Source organism: Pristis pectinata, chromosome 9 (genome assembly GCF_009764475.1).
Source record: "Pristis pectinata isolate sPriPec2 chromosome 9, sPriPec2.1.pri, whole genome shotgun sequence".
Lineage (NCBI taxonomy): Eukaryota > Metazoa > Chordata > Chondrichthyes > Rhinopristiformes > Pristidae > Pristis > Pristis pectinata.
In genome coordinates this window covers 78,908,925-78,931,369 of record NC_067413.1, presented here as the reverse complement: position 1 = coordinate 78,931,369, position 22,445 = coordinate 78,908,925, and the positions used below count along the sequence as shown (strand labels likewise).

The 22,445-nt window shown below is 40.3% G+C and overlaps 1 protein-coding gene across 3 annotated transcripts in view; it reads right to left on the bottom strand.

The window, feature by feature from the left end:
* Positions 1-22,433, bottom strand: part of sgk3 (serum/glucocorticoid regulated kinase family member 3) — a 93,799-nt gene extending 71,366 nt beyond the window's left edge. For 2 of the 3 annotated variants that reach the window (XM_052022780.1, XM_052022789.1), the window contains exon 1: positions 22,369-22,408. The gene's annotated coding sequence lies outside the window, so the exon portion shown is untranslated. Of the gene's footprint in view, positions 1-22,368 lie in introns of all 3 variants that reach the window. The other variant, XM_052022783.1, reaches the window with a different exon arrangement.
* Positions 22,434-22,445: the final 12 nt, after the last annotated feature.

Genomic DNA, 22,445 nt, shown 5'->3' with positions numbered 1-22,445 from the left:
CATGTCGTCGGCTTGGAGACTACCAAGATGGAATACGAGGTGCTGTTCCTCTAATCTGCATCTAGCCTCAACTTGACACTGGAGGAGGTCATGGACAGACATGTCGGTGTGGGAATGGGAAGTGGAATTAAAATGGCTGGCCACTGGGAGATCCTGGCTATTACAGGCACAGAGCAAAGGTGTGCAACGAAATGATCCCCCAGTCTGCGGGGAGTCTCACCAATGTAGAGAAGGTCGCACCAGGAGCACTGAAAGCAATAAATGACACCGGTGGATTCACATGTGAAGGACTGCCCCACCTGGAAGAACTGTTTAGGGCCCTGAATGGTGGTGAGGGAGGAGGTGTAGAGGCAGGTGTAACACTTAGAGCAGTTAAAGGGATAAGTGCCTGGAGGGGGATCAGTGGGGAGGGATGAGCGAACAAGGGAGTTGTGGAGAGAGTGATCACTGTGGAAAGCGGAGAGGGGAGGGGAAGGTGTACCTGGTGGTGGGAGATGGCAAAAGTTGGTGAGAGGGTGAAAGTTTAATGGAGATCTATGTGACAAGTTTTTCTTTAACACAGAGTCGTAGGTGTCTAGAACACACTGCTGACGGAGGTGGTAGAAGCTGATACAATAGCAATTTTTAAGAGGCTTTTAGACAGCCACATGAACAGGGAGGGACTTGATGAATATAAACCACATGCAGGCAGATGTGCAGTTTAAATTGACATCATGGTCAGCACACACATTGTGGGCCAAAAGGCCTGTTTCTGTGCTGTACTGTTCTACGTTCTATGTTTTATCTCATTGTTGTTTGTACAACTTGATAGTACACAAATTAGTTATCTTCTGTTCCCAATATTACAACAATGTAATGTACACTTAAAAACAATAGGAAGTACTTTGATACAATCTGAGAACATGAAATGCGAGTTCTCTGTTTGATGTTCTCTAACTGTGAGCTTGGAGAGTTATATCTGTTCAATTTCTCTGCACCCCTTATGAAAAACAGTCCAGCAAGGCAGACTAGTCCGGAGGGTGAGATCACATGAGATCTAAGGTGAGCTAGCCAATTGGATACAAAATTGGCTTGGTGGAAGGAATCAGAGGGTGGTAGTGGAGGGTGGTTTTTCAGATTGGAGGCCTGTGACCAGTGGTGTGCTGCAAGCATCGGTGTTGGGTCCCCTGTTGTTTGTCACATATATTAATGATTTGGATAAGAATATAGGTGCCATGATTAGTAAATTGGAGAATGACACCAAAATTGGTGGTGTGGTGGACAGTGAAGAAGGTTGCTTAAGGTTGCAACAGGATCTAAATCAACTGGGAAAGTGGGGAAAGGAATGGCAGATGGAATCTAACTCAAACAAGTGCAAAGTGATGCATTTTGGGAAGTTAAACCATGGCAGAACTTGCACTGTAAATGACAAGGTCCTGGGGAGTATTGTAGAACAGAGAGGCCAAGGGGTGCAAGTACAAAGTGGTGACTCAGGTAGGCAAGGTGGTGAAGAAGGCAATATAGCATGCTTGCCTTCATCAGGTGGAGCAATGAGTACAGGAGCTGGGATGACATGTTACAGCTGTATAGGATGTTGGTGAGACCATAGCTGGAATATTGTGTGCAGTTCAGGTCGCCTACCTATAAGAAGGATGTCATCAAGCTGGAGAGGGTGCAGAAGAGAATCACAAGGACATTGCTGGGACTGGAGGGCCTGAGTAATAAGGAGAGACTTGATGAGCTGGGACTGTTTCCCCTGGAGCAAAGGAGGCTAAGGGGGTCGTTATAGAGATTTATAAAACCATGAGGGGCGCAGATAAGGTGGATGGTCACAGTCTTTTTCTCAGGGTAGAGGAATCTAATATTAGAGGGCATAGGTTTAAGGTGAAAGGGTAAAGAGTTAAAGGAGACCCGAGTTGAAAGTTTTTCACACAGAGGGTGGTGGGTATATGGAATGAGCTGCCAGAGGAAGTGGTGGATGAGGATACAACTACAATGTTTAAAAGGCACTTGGACATGTTTATGAGGGATATGGGCCAAGTGTAGGCAAATGGGAATAACTCAGGAAAGCACCCTGGTCAGCATGGACAAGTTGGGCCAAAGGGCTTGTTTCCGTGCTGTATAACTCTATGACTGAAATGCTGGAAAGATTCAACAGGTCAGGCAGCATCTGTGGAAACAGAAAAAGAATTAACATTTCAGGTCATCAGATGAAGTCTTTGACCTAAAACAGTAACTGTTTCTCTTTCCACAGATGTTGCCTGACCTGCTGAATCTTTACAGCATTTCTGTTTTTATTTCAGTTTTGTAGCATCCACAATTTTTTGGTTTTCATTTTCTGTACCTTTTGACTACTCAACCACACCATCCTCCTCCAACCAAGAATTATTCCTGACCTCAGTTGCTGTCTGTGCAGAGTTTACACATTTCCTCTGGGTGCTCTAGTTTCGTCCTATATCCCAAAAACATGCTGGGAGGGTTCATGGCTACAGTAATTTATCAACTAGTGAAAGTTAATGTTAAAAAAGAATCAAAGAGGGAATTGATGGGTATGTAAGAGAAAGAATAAGTTACAAAGAAGTAAGGAAAGGTGGAAGGAACAGAATTGCTCGCTTGCGAGCACCGATTGGCCTCTTTCAGTGTCTTTCTAGGCATAAAATATAAGATTAAAACTCTCCTCATTTGATTGCTCTTTTTCCTCTCTGAATTTAGCCAAAGAATCTCATGCAATTGAGGAGGTGTAGGATTAATAAACTAGAACTGTATTGATATCTTAAGACGGATGAGAATTATGGCTGCTTGAAATACTGATTTAAAAAGTGTCCTTCAGGCCAGAACAGCCACACCACTGCTTTCCTGGGCTGGGTGCTGTGTGGTAATTGCTGTGTCTGGAATTTAATTGGATTCCCATTATGCTTGACTATGGAGATGATGGTCAATCTTAACGGGAAATGGGAAGGCTGTCTCAAACAATGAAGGTGATACCTGCCTTTGTCTCACCCGATTGCAAAATGATTAGCTGAACCTGTGGTGTGAGGCTGCTCTTTGTCCATCTGCAGTAGCCCTTTGTCCGTTTCCTGCTCAACCAAGAACTCCGGCACCTGACAATACCTGTATAAAACTCTGTCTACCCCTTTGTACTGGGAGAACTCGGGAAGCGACTCTTAGTGAGTGCTAAAGAGAATTCTCCTAGCGGTGCACTGCTAATAAAGGTATTTGTTCGAATCGACCTCGTGGCACTGTGTTATTTACAGCGGACGGATAGGGAAATTGATTTCGGGACGACACAATGGCTTCCCTTCCCAATTCCACTTCCCTTGAACTCAGGGATCTATTCTTTGCTCCCTCCTCCTACTCATTGACATGCTGTTCTTTGGTTCTATAATCCAAAAATAAAGGGGCCATCTTCCACGCTTATGCTGGTGAACCCAACCTATTCCAACATCTCTCTTAATTTCTTTAATTCATCTGTATTCTTAGTTAGGTATTGAACAAACAGTCTAAGATCTAATTTCCTCCAGCCAGATATTAAGATTACCAACACTCTGTTCAGAAATACTACCATTGTCAGCATATCATAGATCATGTCTTCAAAGGTAGCAATCTCTAGATCACTCCCAGCACCAACTGTTATTGAGTATGTTTCCAGTCCAATGAAGAAGATCAAGACACAAGAAATTCTGCAGATGCTGGAATCTGGAGCAATACACAAGAAGTGCTGGAGGAACTCAGCAGGTCAGGCAGCATCTATGGAGGGAAATAACCATTCGACTTTTCGGGCTGAGATCCTTCATCAGGAATGGAAAGGAACAGGGCAGAAACCAGAATAAGAAGGTGGGGGGAGGGGGAGGAGCACACGCAGACAGGTAATAGGTGAGTTTGAGAAGATATTGGAGCTGTATTTTTCTGTGGATTTAGAGCAAGGGAAGCATTTGGAAGAGAACAGAGAAAAATCATTATGTTTAGATATTCAAAAGGACAGAAGCTATTTTTATTGAGATGAAAAGGGAAGAGGGAATGATTGTGGATAACAAAGTAACAGAGGAATGGGAAATCTTCAAAGAGGAGCTAGTTCTGGTACAAACCCAAGAGGGTAAAAGGAAAGCTATCCCAAGCAGACCTCTATAAGACTAAGAATATATAGAGATTAAAATTAAACAGATAAAAGGAGAGGCAATAATAAAGCCCCTTCATAACAACAGTAAAAAGCAGAGTGAATACAGAATGTGTAGAGAACTCAGAAATGAAATAGGAGCAAAAAGCTTGTGTGAGAATAGATAACAAAGATATAAATCACGAAAAGGTAGCAGGAATAAAAGTGTAGGCAATTAGAGACCAAACAGAAGATCATTTTGTGGAGGCTGAGGTACTAGTTTTCATACTTTGCATTTAATTTCATGAGAAAAGGATGCTGCAATGTCATAGTAAATCCGGGGGTGGAGAAAATAAATAGAAAATAAGGAGTTACATGGGAGATTGGCAATGCTTAAATTGAAAGTCATTCTGTGCGGATAGGATACATCCCAAGTTGTTGTACAAAGGTGGAAACTGTGATGGCTTTCGTCACAATTTTCAATACTCATTAGAAAGGTGAATGATCTCAAAGGACTGGGAAAATGCAAATGCTCTACACATGATTTTAAAAAAGTGGGACAGAGTTGAAGCCTGCAGACAGTCTCCGGTCAGAGTTGATTGTCACTTGCAAAAATCCGAGTTAATAAATAAAAGCTAACATGGATTTGGTAAACTCAAGTCATGATTGACCAAACCAATTCATTTCTTTGATGAAGTAACAGAAATGAGACAGGAAAGTACTGGTTGATACTTCATATATAGCTATTCAAAGGGCATTTGACAAAGAAAAATGTAATAAACTTAGGAAAATTGAAGTCCATGAAATTAAAGGGGATTAAAATGAACATGGCTGCAGAACTAGCTAAAATTCAGGAAGTAGAGTCGCTTTTTGAACTGAGGAGAAGTAAATACCAAGACCATCAGCTTATTGTTATATTTATTAATGAGCTGGATTTGGAGAAACAGGGCATCATTTCAAGGTCTGAAAGTAACAGGAAATTCGAAATGTAGAAGGAGGACGGTAATAGACATTAAGTGATGAAATACACATATGGCAGATACAATTTAACACAGAGAAATGTTAAGTTGTTCATTTTGGCAGGAAGGTTGAGAAGAGGCCATATACAATGAATGGTACAATCTTTAAGGGGTGCAGGAACAGAGAAGCTGGAAGAGTATCTAAGCAAATCTTTGAATACAGTACAAACTGTAAAGGTTGTTTTGGAGATACAAGAGACTGCAGATTTGGAAACATTAACAGGTCAGGCAGCATGTATGGAGAGAAGTTGATGACCTTTGATCAGAACTAAAAAAAATATATATCAAACATTTTCTAAGTTACAGACTAGGAGCAGAGGTGGAGACCAAGGGACACTATAATGCTACCAGTTCAAAGATGGTGGTGAAGACCTGTTAATTACAAATGATCCAACTGGAGGAATCAGGATAGAGGAGAAACATTGTCAGAAACTTTGTAAATGCATATTTTTGTTGATTAAATTAATCACAGATTCCCATAATAAGCAGTTTCCACTCTTTAATCACTGAAGAGAAAATTTTGTTAAAGATTTGTTTAAATTTCTGTCTCCCCATAAAATCCTGAAATATTACATATGGAATAAAATTTGAGTAATTGATGCATATTAAACACTAATGTTTTTGCTCACTGTTAGATGTTGGATATAGTACTTCATGCATACCAAAGAACACAAGGTCATCATTCAGCCCCTTAAATGTGTTCATCCATTCAATGCAATTAGGTTTCATCAAAATCCCACCTTGATCTACAGCTTACATCCAAATCTTTTAATGCACTTGGTTTGAAAAAAATACATTGAACTCAAATTTAAAAATTACTGAGTTAGCATCTAGTCTGGATACAGAGGAACTGATGGATGTACTACAATTGGATTTCCAGAAGAAGGTGCCACTTCACAAGATTATGGATAGAAGTTCAGCTGGCTAACAGAGTATAGGCATTAATGGGTCTTTTTCTGGTTGGCAAGATGTAACGAGTGATGTCCCATCTGGATTAGGTAGTATTTATATAAATGATATGGATGAAATCATTGAAAGTATGGTTACTAAATTTCCTGATGGCATAAAGAGGAAAGTAAGCTGTGAAGTGGATTTAAGGAGGCTATGAAGGGATAGGGAGAGGCTAAGTGAATGGGCAAATATCTGGCAAATGGAGTATAGTGTGAGAAAATGTGAAATTTTGACAGAAAAAAATCAAAAATAAGCATATTATCTAAATAGTGAGAGACTGTAGAGTGAGATATAGAGGATCTGAGTGCATGATTTGCAAAAGACTAGTGTGCAGGAATAGCAAATAATTAGGAAAGCTAACAGAATATTATTTTTTATTGCAAGGGGAACTGGATACAAAAGTCGGGAGGCTATGCCTCAGTTACATAAGGCATCAGTGAAATCACATCTGGAGTATTGCGTGCAGTAGTGGTCTCCTTTTTAAGGAATGTGTTAGAACCAGTTCAGAGAAAGTTTACTGAACAAGTAACTTAAATAGGTAGGTTATCATATGAAAGCTTGGACAGGTTACGTGTTTATGCACTTTAGAAGAGTGAAGGCAGATTTGAAACAAAATTAAAATATGTAAGATCATGAGGGGTCTTGATAGAAAACATGTGGAGAAGATATTTCCTTTTGTGGGAGAAAGTAGAACTAGGGGTCACTGTTTAAACTAAAGGGTTGCCCATTTAATACAGAGAAAATACTTTTTTCCTCTCAGAAAGTCGTGAATCTTTGTACTCTCCCCTTTAAAGGTCAGTGGAAACAGAACCTTTGAATATTTTTAAGCCATATTTGGATAGATACATGTGAAGCAAGGGGATGAATGGTCACTGTGAGTAGACAAGAATACAGAGTTTAGGTTACAATCTGATTTGCCATTGTCTTTATAAATGGTGCAGCAGGCTTGAGAGGCAGAGTGCCCTACTCCCACTCCTAATTCATATGTTGAATTTCTGGTAACATTCTGATGAATCTGTATTACGTTTCTTCCAAGGTCAATATATTCTTTTGAATGTGCAGTAACCCAGGCTTTATATAGGAAAACTTTCTCCTTATTCACCAGCCCTTTATTCCTTTAGCCTTTCTGATTATTTTTTGTACTTGACTATTATATTTTAGTGAGCTGTGCAGACGGACCCATAAATTCCTTTGCCCTCTCTAGTTTTTCACAATATAAAGCAAAATTTAAATCCATCCTTCTCTGATTGAAAATGAATAGCCTTGTGTTTACAAGCACCAAAATCCATCTGATTCAATTTTAATCTATCAACATCTTTTGGTAATATCATGCTTACATCTACATTATTTACTATGTCATCTGACCTCATACTATCTGTGTGGAGTTTGCACATTCTTCTCATGATCACGTGGGTTTCCCCCAGGTGCTTCAGTTTCCTTTCACATTACAAAGACATATTGGTAGGTTAATTGGCTGCTCTAAATTGTCACTAGTGTAGATTAAGACAAAAAGAATCAAAGGGGTGTTGATGGACATGTGAGAGAGAATAAATTGCAGGATTACAGGAAAATAAAGAGACAGGGTATGGAACTGATGGGAGTGTTCCTAGGAGCTGGCATGGACTTAATGGGCAGAATAACCTCCTTCTGTGCCATTAAAAATACAAGAACATTTCTTGGGCAGATTTCCCAAGTATAGAGTATATATTGAGTAACAAAAATCTAAGGTGGCAAATACTAGACATATTAGCAGAGATCAGGCAGTACATATTTCACAGCTTCACAACCAAAGTGGTGCCCAACAGGGCTCTAAGCCTGCCAGCCACAGCAGCTTAACTGCATCGTTCACTCCACCCTGGATTCCTAGATGTACATTTTACTGTACATTCTACTTTACTGAAATATTATTCTGATGGTCTTCATGACTTTAAATTCACCAGCTCAATCTCTTGCCAAATCTCAGCTGCTCCCACACGTGGAGCACACCTAGAGCAATTTAACGAGTAGTAATCTTTATACATGTTAATTTAGCCATTACAGTTGACTCATTCCCTTTTGAATCGTTTGACCTAAATATTTTCCCTTCAACCCTTCATAAACTAACTGAACTTTTAATCTTGAATGTGGACAGTTTGTGACTCAATTAACAATACCAAAAGTGAATTATACAGACACACAGCTGTATGAAGGCATTTATTGTGCCCTCTATTTTGTTTATTATGTTTAACCAAAGGATTGTAGTGCACACCATTGCAGTCATGTTGCATAGCTGTTGTGCAGTAGGCCACTGAAAACTTCTTCACTTTTTTCTTTGAATGCAGCAGATTACGTAAAGGGAAGTGTGGCTTTGGAAACTGGTGACAGCTCTGGGGGGGGGGGGGTGGGAATCAGGGCATCAGGAAGTAACTGAAGAAAGGTGACGATTAAAGATTGGATTGGGATCCAGATGGCTAGATTTGATTTAGTCATTGGAGGATCAGGGTGGATGATGGAGGGCTAAGAGGATGGAGAGGACATCCACTGGAGGAATAGGGCCTGGGGAAGTGTGATTGTGTGATTTGTGAGATCAGGGCCAATAGACAATTGGGAAGAGATGGGGTTGGGGGCACTGTCAAGTTGGTGGGATCATTGCAGGGTTGGGGGTTGTTAATGCAAAGGATATAAGGTAAGTAATTAGAATTACCTTAGTGGGGTCCCAGTTTGCTGTAGCATGAGCCCAACATAGTTGTGACCAACAATAGTTGATATTGGGACAATGTGGTCTTATTTCTCCTGCAATGCTCCAAAAGGGAATGAAGTATTCTGCATATAACTCAGGGAGTATTACAGTCTGTGAAGAATGACACACCCCTGGAAATGCCAAATTAAGTTTAAAGAGTAAAGTGAAATTATATGGATACAGTTGTTATAGCAACCATGAAAAGAGCATTTTTAATCATGTGGTGCTGAAATAAATAACACTATTCAATGGAATGTCTGGGCCTTGACCTTTTGTCCGCAACCTCTAGTTCTTGATTTGTTGATAACCAGAAACAGTTTGCTTTTCTAACTGTCACCCTTTCCTAGATTTTAAAGCATTTTTTATAACATGACATAAAATATGTTACTTTAAAAAAAGGATTAACTTTTCACATCCTCAAAGTGGGCAACATCATAGCGAATCTGTGTTGTACCCTCTCTGAAACCTCAATACTTTCCTACCAGTGCAGAGACTACATTATTGTATCCAGTATTATAACCAAATTCTTCTTGAAGTTTTATGTAGGCTTATCAGTTTCTTGTCTTTTATATTTGTACCTCCAGAGATGAAACCTAGAATTCTATTAGCTATTTTTACAGTCTTATCAAGCCAAAGTATTCCCATTAGTAAAAATGGAAAATACAGGAAACAATGTGAAGCTTGAGTGAACTGCTTCTTCAAAGACAGTATCTGACATGCAGCAATCCACATTTTTCTTTTATTTCAGACTTCCAACATCTGCTACTTTTTACTTTCTGCATTCTCTTCTAATAATAACAAACAGCAATTTGCAATTACATAATGCTCAGCATGGGAAAACACTCCAAGGCACCTCACAGGACTATAAGAATGGATACTTATGCCAATAGAATGATGTGACATCTGTTTAAAAACTTCCTGCAAGGTAAAGTTAAAAAGGGAGATGGAAAGACAGGGCAGTTAAAGAGTCAGGGAGGAGGAGGATTTCTAAAGCTGAATATTTCGTTAGGTGAAGTCATTTAGGGATGTGCAAGAGTCCAGAATTGGAGGGCTGTGAAAATGGAGAAAGTTACAGAGATTGAGGAGTTGGCCATGAACACAAAGATGGAAATTTTAAGACTGAAGTGTGATTGTACTAGGAGCTAATGTCAGTCAGGAGCACACTAGGGTATTGAATGAGTCAGACCAAGTGAAAATTAGAATTATTGCAGGTGAGTTTTTTCTATCAAATGAGGTTTCCACAAAATGGTACATGGGAGGTGAACCAGAAAAGCAGTGCAAAGGTTGAATTTGGAGGTTATAAAATATGCAAATGAAGGGCTCAGTAACAGATAGCTGAGGTCAGGGAGCAATGTTCCAGAAAGGACAATAAGTAATCTTTATGACAGAAAGTGATTAGTTCGAACTTGCAAACTATCTGGTTGAGCCTGAGATAGCAGCCAGGGAGAGGGATATTCTCTGTTGCAGATATTAGGCTAAGAATATCCTTTCAAAAAATGAATTAATCATAGTCCACATTCCTGTCCTTCATTACACAAGCACATAGAATAGGGTCTTGAAATATAATTTATGGGGCCCGTGCAATTTATTCCCTCAACTCTTATGGTATCCTAGAATTTATCTTGTTGGGCCAGGGCAAATTTTCCTTCCTGCATTTAATCAAGGAACGGTATGGCGTGGGTTTCCTCTGAGTGCTCCAGTTTCCTCTCACATTCCAAAGACATACAGGTTAGGAGCTGTGGGCATGCTATGTTGGTGCCGGAAGAGTGGCGACATTTGTGGGCTGCCCCCAGCACATTCTCAGTAATGCAGAAAGATGCACTTAAGTGTGTGTTTTGACGTACATGTGACTAATAAATAAATACAGTAGATAGATAGATAGATAGATACATTTTCTTTTGATCTACTTCGATGTCAGTTATCCCATATTAATTAAGTAGTTCTACCTTTCATTTAGTTATCTTCAACAAATTGACAATCCCCTGCTCTCAGGGACTCTCCATCATTTTCAACAATTGCCCTTGTGTTGATATATTTCTAAATTACCAAAGCATTTGGATTTCTAATTTTCCTCCCTTCATTATCCCTTGTATTTTTAGCCCACTCATAAATTCATTATTTTCCTTGGATTCTGTTTAAATATTTTCATTGTTCTTCTCATAGTTTTCATACGTCTTCTTCAAGTGATTCCTAACATTATTTATCCTAGGCATCTTAAAACTGTAAATAGTTTCTCTTAAGGACTTCACTTGTTTCAGGCATTCTCTACTTCCCTTAAAACATCCTTTTGCTACTCTAGAGTTCTGCGTGCCAATTCATCCTCAGGGTAAAAGAAAGCAAAGAGAAAAGTGGGAGGGAAAGAATCACAAAGTTTATAAGAAAGAAAGTATTAAGAATATAAGAACATAAAAAATAGATGTTGGAATATGCCATATGCCTCTTGAGCATGGCTGATCTTTTCTTGTTCTTGGCTCCACTTTCTTGCCTGTTCCCCATAACCTTTGCCTGTGGTGTGAAAAGCCATGGCTGTCATGTGACACCATCGAGTGCTGGTTGAAAGTGACACCACTGTCAATCAAGGTCTGGCTCCACCCACTTATTAGTACATACTCTTGGCCATTGGTTCCCGTGCACACCTTTTGTACCTGGCCATGACCTATTGGACCTCTTGAATTACCCGAGCTAGCTCCACCCAGCTCCCCAGCACTATAAAGAATGCCACATGCGTGTGGCTCTTTCTCCTTTTTGATTGCTGCAGAAGTTGAAACCATGCCGAGGGACCACTGGTAAGAGTGTGCACTTCCACAGGGGTTTAGGAGCATCCTAAGTAGATTCCTGGTAGTGTAGAGCCGATGCTTGTCCAGAGTCAGGGGGTTCAGGCACCATATTGCATTTTCCCTGATTGTTTGTAACTAGTTCGCTGTGTGTGTATGTGTACTTCACCCCCATTGCGACTCCCCTCACGTTTTGTGATCACCCGTGTGCGAGTGTGCATCCATTCCCGTTCATTCCATTCCTGCGTTTGTCTTTGTGAATAAATCCTTTTTCAAAATCCAAAGACTGTGTCCAGAGTCCTCTACTTTTGAGACCCCAAAGAACCTTTCCTCACAACATTTGCTAAAGACTGAAAATCTCTCGAACTCAACCTTCAACATATTCAATTAATCAGCCTCTACAATTCTCTCAGAGAATTCCAAAATTCTACTGAAAAAAGAAATTCTTTTCTGTTTCATATATATTCCCTAATGATACAGAAGGAGGCTACATAGCCCATTGAGTCTCTACTGGTTCTCAGAGCATTCCCATCAGTCCAATTGCCCCATTAGTTGCCTGGAACATAATCTTTCTCACTTGCCCTTCCACTCCCCTGATTCTCCTGCCATCCACCTACATCAAGGATAATTTACAGCAATCATTTAACCTACCAGTACAACTTTGGGATGTGGGAGAAAACGAGGACATCTGGGAGAAATCCACACTGTCACAAGGAGAACATTGGAACTCTATATACACAGCACCTTAGGTCAGGATTGAACCTAGGTCCCTGGTGTTGTATGGCAGCTGCACTAACTGCTGTGCTGCCCCACCATTCTGCCTTAAATGGGCAAGCTCTCAGTTTGCAAGAATGTTCCCCTGTTCCAGATTCCCCCATGAGGGGAAGCACCCTCTTGGCATCCACCTTGTTAATCTTCCTCAGAAACTTATATATTTCATTAAGATCACCTTCATTCTTTTAAATGGCCACAAGTACAGACAAAAGCCATTCAACCTTTCTGCATAAGACAATCTTCTCATTCCAAAACTCAACCTAGTTCACCTTCTCTGAACTGCCTCCAATGCAAATATATCTCTCCTTAAATAAGACGACAAAAACTGTAAGTAATACTCCAGACATGCTTTCATCAACACTTTGTACATTTGTGGCAAGACTTCCCTAATTCCATACCTTATTGCCTTTGTAATTAAGGCCAATGTTATACTTGCCTCCCCAATTATTTGCCATACCTGTCTGCTAACTTTCTGTGTTTCATATACCAGGACCTCAGATACCTTAGAAGTATTCTGTGGTCTCTCACCACTTACATAATATTCTACTTTTCTATTCTTGCAACCAAAGTGGATGACCTTACATTTACCACATTATACTTCACCTGTCAATTTTTTGCCTACTCACTTATTCTGTTCCCACCTGAATTTGTATTGTTAACAGATTTGATTACCATACACTCAGCCTTTTCATCCAAGTGTTAATATTCAATGTAAAGAGTTGAGGCCCTAGTATTGATTCCTGTTGCACCCCATAGGTTACAGGTTGCCAACCTGAAAATAACCTGTTTCTACTGACAATGCTTTCCCAATAAATTTGTTGGGCACAATTTCCCTTGACTCAGTTGACTCTGCTCAATTGTAATTTGATTTCCAAAATGTGCTCCTAATACTTTTTTAGTAATGTATTTCAGCAATTTTCCTTGGTTCTTGCTTTATTCTTTTTTCCTTGAATAGGGATATCATATTTGTGGTTTTCCAGTCTGCTAGAATCACATTTTCCCGAGTATTGTTCTAAGCTATTCAGAATACACTCTATGAATCTATCCCAAAGGCTACTTTTGTCAATTTGATTTGTCCACTTAACTTAAAGATTAAAGTCATTCCTGATTATAGCAATAGCTTTCCTGAAAGCCCACATTACAGTGATACTCTTTCTGACTATGTTGCTCCTGTTGAGAGACTTTAGTCACCTCCCACCAGTGACTCCTTTCCCTTGTTATTTCTTATCTCCACTTCAACTGACTCTACATCATGATTATGCATCCAAAAAATTTTGCACCAATATACTGATCATCATTTATTCACAGAGCTACCCCATCTCCTTTTCCTTTATGCCTATCTTTCCAAAATATCTTCTGGAAGACATATTACCCAGCCTTGGTCAAAAAGCTACTTCTCTGCAATGGCTATCAGATCATGTGCATTTATTTATATTTGAGCCATCCATTCATGTATATTGTTGAAAATGCTGCATGTATTCAGATAAAGAATCCATAGTTTTGCTGTTTTGTAACTTTCCTTCTCTGACTCTATTTGCAGGTGCACCCTCATATTTGTATGCTCTATTTCTTCCTGGCACACTCTAGTTATCATTACCCATTTTGCTACCCTGCGTTATCACCTTGTCCTTTCTCTTTAGGTTAAAGCATTCTATAACATTATCTATAGCCCTAGTTATGCAATTCACCAGAACATTGGTTTCTGCCTGATTCAAGTGAAATCCATCCCAACAGAACAAATCTCTTTTTCTCCAGTGCTAGCACCAGTGACCTCTGAATTGAAATTCACTTCTCTTCCAATCTTTGAGCAATACCTTCAAATCTTTGATCGAATTGACCCAATGACAATTTGCATACTCTCAGGTAGTAATAAAAATTATTACATTTTTTAATTTTACATTTTAGACTCTTGCTGCTCATACTTCCTATGCAGAACCTCTTTCATTGTGCTACCTGTGTCATGTTTCCTACATGGTCCACAACAGTTTTCCCTTCCACACCAAATTCCAGCTTTGAGGAGATGCCCTTAGCCCCTACACTGGGCAGGCAACCCTGCCTTCATTCCTCTTCATTCTCTGATCTTTAATGGGACCCTGTGGTTATGGTGCCCCCTCCCTGCAATGTCTGTACTTGCCAACACAAGGACAATTGCAAAGGCTGAGGGTCCTCCAATGCTACCTTCTGAAACCCCATAATTGCCTCAAAGGTCATCACACACTCCTGTCCCTGTCCACTGATCAAGTCGAAGAGGTGTCTTTGAAACAAGTGCCCTCGTAACTTTAATCCTTCCAGAAGCATGTACATGTCCAAAATTTGGGAGTCCAGTTCATCAACTCTCAGCTGAAACCAATGTGGCCAGCATTGATTACAGTTGTCTCTATCAGCACTCTTATGCCACAGCCACAACACATCACCTGCCATAATTTAAGTTATATAATTAGTAAGTAATTTTTAACTGGTTACTAATAATTTTTAATTATAATTAATCTAGAAGTAATCTAGTTTTACATAGCAATTTTAGTTCCATCTTTTGCACTGGATTATAATTTAGTATGAACACATTTAATAGAGAGAGAAAAACTAGCAGGCCCTTGGGTTTAATATCTCAGTTGAAAGTCTCTTACTCTGCCTAGTAATTTCTTCCAAAGACAGAATAGTGTCTTTTTTGCGAGTTTGGTATCTAGCACATGAGTGACAGGCATACACATGACAACTTTGGCTGTGTTTTTGGGTATTGCTGAGGGGCAGTATGTAAATGAGAAAAGGCCAAGGATCTTTGGGGATATTAAATGTAATATTGGTGATTCTCTGGACTGGAAGGAAAATAGCAAGTGTGATCACACCCAGTTGGATGACTTGAGCTGTTTAGCGATGGTCTAGTCAAAGGCTGGAGATGAGTCGTGTGACAAAGGATAGATTGCCTTTGTTGCTGTCACATGTGAAATCTTTAGTAACTGAGCCTTTGTCCTGTTGTGGCAAGGCAGAAAACTGATTGGGAGAAATTTAGGCATACTCTAGTAGGACAGGCTTGAAATATGGAGGCTATAACAGATTCAAGGACTTAAGAGGGAAAGGAGATTAAAGGTGGGATGTGGTTTGCAAAGATTTGGTTGTGGAGTTAAGGATTGGTTTTTGAGTAGAAGATAGCCCTAGTAAAACTGGTTGAATATCTTTGCAAGGAGAGGAGAGAAAATGAGGTCACGGCTGTGGAAATGAAATGGGAGAAATAAAAAGAGAATGGAAGAAAACAGATGGAAGGAAAAGGGAAATAAAAAATTGGGAGTTGAGAAGTGAAAGACATCAAATAAGGGGGCAGAAGATACAAAGGGAATATGAGAAAGAAAGATAATGCAGAGAGTAGTTGTAACCTAGAATTAACTAACTGAAGGAGTGGTGGAAACAGAATAGCATTTTCAAAAGGAAATTGGAGAGGCACTTGAGAGAGAATAATTTGCACTATTATTTGAAAAAGACTGAGGAATGACTGCAATGGGATTGGTCTAGCTGAAGCCAGCTAGATTTGGTGGGCCAAGTTGCCTCCTCCTCTGCCAGAACTATTCTATTATTTTATGAATATTATCTGAAGTAAGGTCTGTGAGATATAAAGGAGTAAACCATACTTTGAAATGAAGGAATGATACGGCAGTGATGTAGACACATTTACACCATATGAAAGGCACAAGAGTAGATGAGATGAGAAAAAAATTAAGATATTTTAGTTACAGTTACTGTGAATGGTGTTTTTAATTGCATATGACAAACATCAAATATTTTGTTTCTCCTCCTTCTTGCACAGTACCTGAGGTGCTGTGCTCCTTTCACAATTTATGCACAGCCCCTCTGTGTTCTTGATGCACGAACTCAAGGTTCACAATACCATACTGAATATTCTTCCATTTTGAGATGACATGGGCCAGGGATTCCCAACAGTCAGTGGGAATATTATATTTTTGCAAGGAACCTTTAAACAAATCCATTAATTTTTTTGTCTGCCAGCCTGATAATCTCTTCCCATGACAGAACTTGGAATTAAGTGTCTGTTTTGGGAATCTGGTGTAGGAGTTGAACAACATGGTTTGCCCAACAAAGCTGACTGTGTGTAACTGTGTCCTCAGTGTTGTGGTTGTTGGCCTGGGAAGAAGATACTAGAACATTCATTACTTTAGTGAATTTCAAGTATTTTGCAGAGACAGCAGTTTTTGCTATCTTTCCAGTGCATTGAAGTAGCTGACGTAGGTGGTCCAGGTTCCAGAAGCATGTAGAAAGGTAAGGATCACTAGTGCTCAGAAGTCTTGAGCCAGATCTGAGATCTTGATCTTCAAAGACCCTAATCCTCAAAGACTGCCCTGGCACATTTTATCCAGGATAATATTGTTGATTAAGCCACCAAGACATGGCTTGGAAATATAAAAAGGTAAAACGATTTTAACTTCAGTGTTTCCTTGGCATGGCTCCCCAGTAAAATTAGGTTTTACATAACCCTATCGATTATTTCTGGCATATATTTTAGAATTACAACATTCACTCTTTTTTGAGTATATGGTACTGCAGTCATGAACATGACATAAAATCTGTTTGTGCGAAAGGTGAAGAAATGAATTTTCTCAAAGACGTGTTTCACCCTCATTCTGAAAATGCAGTATGCACAAGTATGTGTGCACCTTTAAGAATTAGTGTACCACTTGGCACAGATTTTGATACATTATTGTACCAGCCCTCTGTTAGTAGTGCCTTGACTGTTTTCCTGCTAGCTCTACCTCAACTTATTTGACTTAGTCTGCAGCTACACCAAAGTGACATGATACAAAATATTTATTTATTAGTCACATGTACATCGAAACACAGTGAAATATGTCTTTTTGCATTACTAAAAATGTGCTGGGGGCAGCCTGCAAGTGTCGCCACTCTTCTGGCGCCAACATAGCATGCCCACAACTCTTAACCCATACATCTTTGGAATACAGACACCCCACTGGCAAGGGGTTTAGGATTTTGTTGCTTGAGAGATCAGCAAGACAAGGATCCAGTGTGAAGTTAATAGAGTACACGTTAATACTCTACCTCGAGTCTGATTGCACTATGAACCACAGATGAGGTCCAATAGAAAGACAAAGTAAAAACCTTTTACAGACATTTTAATCCAGTATTGACTGAAATTTTTAGCAGTTACAAGTCTGACACACGCAACCAGGGGCCAGAGGAAATTGTTGATGAATACAGACTAAAGACAATAATAGAAAAGTGCAATTTCCAGATCATTTTAAATCAGGCCCTGCTCTACTGTTTGGTGTGTGGACTGGCTGACTCGATGAAAGGATTCAGATAAAACTCTTTAACTTGATATTTGATGAAGAATGTAGATAGCCACTGGAACAGAACTGACATTTAAGAATGTGATGCAGTCTTGCTTGGAATGTGATCTTGGAGTGCAAACACAGACAAGCAAAAGAGAAAATAATGGCAGCAACCACATCTTTATCCATAGTGGCAAGGCACATGGTCACAGAAAGCCATGTAGGTAGGAAATTGTGCATCACAAAGGTTGAAAAATTGGTAAACACCAGCATGTACATAGTGGAAGGTGGCAATGAAGGGGTGATACAAGCCCCAAAAATTAATGTTATGTCCATTATTGTGTATAGCATTTTAGTGATTACAAGATTATGGTTATGATTAAATGGCTGAGTGCGGAAGATAGAAATCATATGGGTGTGGATCGCTTGTTAGTGTGCCGTGATTTCCATGACTAATTGTCAGTGCCACTCTATGGGTGTACTCTGGGGAGGTCCTGCAAATGCTTGGGGAAACGTCATGCATAATCTGGACAGGGGAAACTGCAAATAATTGTGGCTGAAACTAATGGGAAGAGACCGGATATGGACACATCTCTACAGCAGTTACTGGTGTTGGCATTTGTGGTTTGCAGAAGCTTGTGATGTATTACACTTTCACCAGCTCATAGAGCAGCATTGTTGATACAAGGTCCACAATCAAATCTGCCTGGCAGCCAAGCCCATTTATTTCACTATATCTTTAAGCTGCAGGTAGAGGAGCTATGCAAATTAAAAAAGAATGGGGTGTTGGTGAAGGTTCAACATTGTAAATGGGCAACCTCATTAACGATGATCTCTTTGCCTGATAAAACTGTACATTTTTGTGCAGACTACAAAGTTACCTAAAAACACCCTTTACATGAGTAGTATCTCCTGTCCAACTTGAAAGTATGTTTGCAGACCTGACAAGTTCTTCCAACAAGCCAGACCTGTCTCATATCAATGGGCAGCTGAATGTAGACTCAGTGAGTCTGAGTTGCCTGGCAGTTAATATGGACAAGAACTTATATCTCTGCAATAAGCTATCACATGGGGTTAAGGTAAGCCCAAAAGATCTTTCAATCTATAATGGATAAAATGCTATTAGGGATCCCAAGGTGGCTGTGCAATCAAGTGAAAGCCTCAATGCTATAAGAAGCCAAACAGGAGTGTTTGAGGGAGCCAAGAAAATTCTCAACATATTTTAAAGCACAAAGGTAAATGGGATGAAAAATGACAGCTGGAATTTAATGCAGATAAGTGTGAGGTGTTGCACTTTGGGAGGACAAACCAAGGTAAGACTTACACAGTGAATGGTAGGGTTCTGAGGTGTGTGGTAGAACAAAGGGACCTGGGAATACAGATCCATAGTTCCTTGAAAGTGGTGTCATAGGTAGATAGGGTTGTAAAGAGCTTTTGGCACTTTGGCCTTCATAAATCAGACCATTGAGTACAGGAGTCGGGATGTTGTGTTGAAAGTTGTACAAGACATTGTTGAGGCCAAATTTGGAGTATTTGGAGAATTTGCAGTTCTGGTCACCTACCTACAGGAAAGATATCAATAAGCTTGAAAGACTGCAGAGAAAATTTACAAGGATGTTGCCAGGACTTGAGGACCTAAGTTATAGGGAAAGGTTGAATAGGTTAGGACTTTATTCCCTGGAGTGCAGGAGAATGAGTGGAGATCTTATTGAGGCATACAAAATTGTGAGGGGTATAGATGGAGTGAATGTATGCAGGCTTTTTCCCCTAAGGTTGGGTGACACTAGAACTAGAGGACATAGGTTTAGGGTGAAAGGTGAAATATTGAAGGGGAATCTGAGGGGAAACTTCTTCACTCAGAGGGTGGTGCGAGTGTGGAACAAGCTGCCAGTGGAAGTGGTAGATTCAGGTTCAATTGAGAGAAGTTACACAGGTACATGGATGGGAGGGATTTGGAGGGATACGGTCTGGGTTCAGGTAGATGGGACTCGGCAGAAGATCAGGTGACATGAACTAGATGGGCCAAAGGACCTGGTTCTGTGTTGTAGTAATCTGACTCTAATATACAGCTATACAGTTTAAACAGAGCTAGTGTGCATTTCTCCAGTCCAAAGTTATCCATCAGAGATTCAGAGTTGGCAAGAACATGCAGAGATCTTTTTGGAAAAGGTCCAGCAAATTAGATGTGAGAGCCAACTAATGTTACTGAACTTTGCTCTTTCCTTGGTATGCTTCAGGATTGCTTGAAGATTTTACCATGTCTGGCCACCACACCTGCCACAAGTTATTACACAAAGCATCCCTGGTTCTGGAGTAAAGAGCAATGGAGGGAATATAAATTATGTAAAATTTAGTCATGAATCTTTCCTGTCTATTATGACCTAAGGTAACCATTAAAACTATCAGGTGATGCCTCCAATCATGGGGTGGATGTGGTCTCTATGTATGCAATGGAGCAACCAATTTCATATACTTCCCCTTTGCCTCCATTGAGAAAAACTGCACAGATTTAAAAGGAGGCCCTGACCATCATTTTTGGGGTTTTCTGATTTCAAAAGTTTCTAGTTGGCAGGCATTTAACTGCAATTGCAGACCACAGATCACTGGTGGCAATTTTTGGCCAAAGTCAGTTCTGATGACAACTGCATGGTTCCAACAATGGGTCATCATACTGTCACTTCTAAATGACTCTTGAGTAATATTTATCAAAGCAAAATGCTACACTGAATGTGCTATCATGGCTGCTGTATGAAAAGGCAATAATTAATTTGGAACAGGGTATCTGTTGATAATTAAGGTGGCCAGAGGCTAAGTGTACTGGCCAGTTCATCTGTTGCCTATTCAGCGTTTTAAGACTACCAGTGCGTCAGACCTACAGACCACAGCTGCTTGTCACTCTGTGCAGATGGTACCCCGTTCCTTCCAGGTACCTACTGACTTCTTTCTGTAGGGAAGGGAGTATCTCCTTATGGTGGTTGATAGCCATTCAAAGTGGTTTGAAATCTAGCTGTTTGGATCGTACACCTCCATAGAATGGATCATAGAGGCTCTGAGTCAGACGTTCAACACTTGCCTCCCTGAGGAAATGGATTCTGAAAGTGGTCCACAGTTCAAGTAGGCAGAGTTTATCACATTCTTCTGTTCTAATCGTATCTAGTATAGCCTGATATCCCCACATCATCCACTGTGTAATGAGGAATCTGAAGAATTTGTCCACATGGTGAAGATTATAATTAAGTGGCAGTTATTACAGAAGGAGTCAATGTGATCTATGAATCATTGCTTCTGCCATGTGCAGGGCCATCTCATGCTTCACCACAAGACATTCTTGGCTGAGTCAATGGATCATCATTTGGGGACATGGTTAAAAAGTGCAAAGTTAAAAAGTGCAGAGTTTGAAAAGATGAAGAGCCCAAAGGGGTCCTACAAGTCACAAGGTCAGGATAGTTGGTTTCAAGTGGGAGACACAGTTTGAGACTCTAACCGCCAACCATGGAAGATTGCCATGATGAAACCATGGGACGATTTTGGAAGTACTAGAAGCTAGAAACTGTGGTGAAGCTGGATAACAAAAGTCCAAATACATCGGCACCCTTACAGTTGTGGTAATCTCAGCTGCAAAGTAGTAGTTAGCTGATTTAATTTATATTTGAGTTTGTATTTGATTATTCATATGTACATATTTAACCTGTTATTTCATCTTTGTAAATAGTTAACTAATTTTATTTTGTATATGTAAACAGGTGACAGTATTAATGGATTTAGCTACTTTTTTGAAAAAGGAAGTAGCATAGTATACAATGGCACTGCTTGTAGAGCTACTGCCTCAGTTCCAGTCACCTGAGTTTGATTCTGACCAACGCTGCTGTCCATGTGGAGTTTACGCTTTCTCCCTGTGACCACCTCGATTTCCTCCCATATCCCAATGATGGGCGAGTTCATGGGTTAACTGGCAATTGTAAGTTGCCCTTTGTGTAGAATTGTTGGGAATGTGGGAGGATAGGTTACAGGAAAAATGAGTGGGGAAATATGATAGCTCTGTGAGCCAGCACAGACTTGATGAACTGAGCGGCCTCCTTGTACGTTGTAAGGAAATACATGTGTAAATGTCCCTTTAAGAATTGAAATCTGTGACTTTTGATACACTTTTGGACCAGCCACTACTGCTATTTGAGAGTTGGCTACCTTTGATGTTCTGTTGGTGGCTCTGCCCTAGGAAGCAGCAGCACCAAAGCATCAGCAGACAACCCTCACACCTCCAGCACTGCAAGAGGCAGCAGACAACCCTCACACCTCCAGCACCGCAAGAGGCAGCAGACAACCCTCACACCTCCAGCACTGCAACAGGTACAGAGGCGCGACATCAAATGGCATCAGAGAACGATACCTTATTACATCACTGGCGATTATTTCGCAAGCACGCACGTAAAAAAAAGTCAAACATCATCAAATCAGGACAATGACGGGTTGCTATGACATCGATGTTCCTTGGTAACCACGCAGCGGGCCCGACAGCTCGTTCTAAACGGCCGAACCAGCGCGCTCACGGCCTCACAGTCGGGAGGAAAACACGTTTGAAAGGCCGTGGACATACACGCGAAGCGCATCATATCCCAAAGTGGAACTTCTCCGGAAAAAAATATAAATCATTTCAATTAGGTAACCAAGTCACATGATCGGGAGCAGCACAATTCCTATTAACGCTGATTTTCAAAATCACCACACAAAAAGCAAACAAAAAAAACAAACGTGACATAACCATCACCTCTCCTCCCAGCACACCTTTCGCTTGTCCAGCAGTCCGGGTCCCCAGCTCGACGGACGATCGCGGTCCGTCCCGTG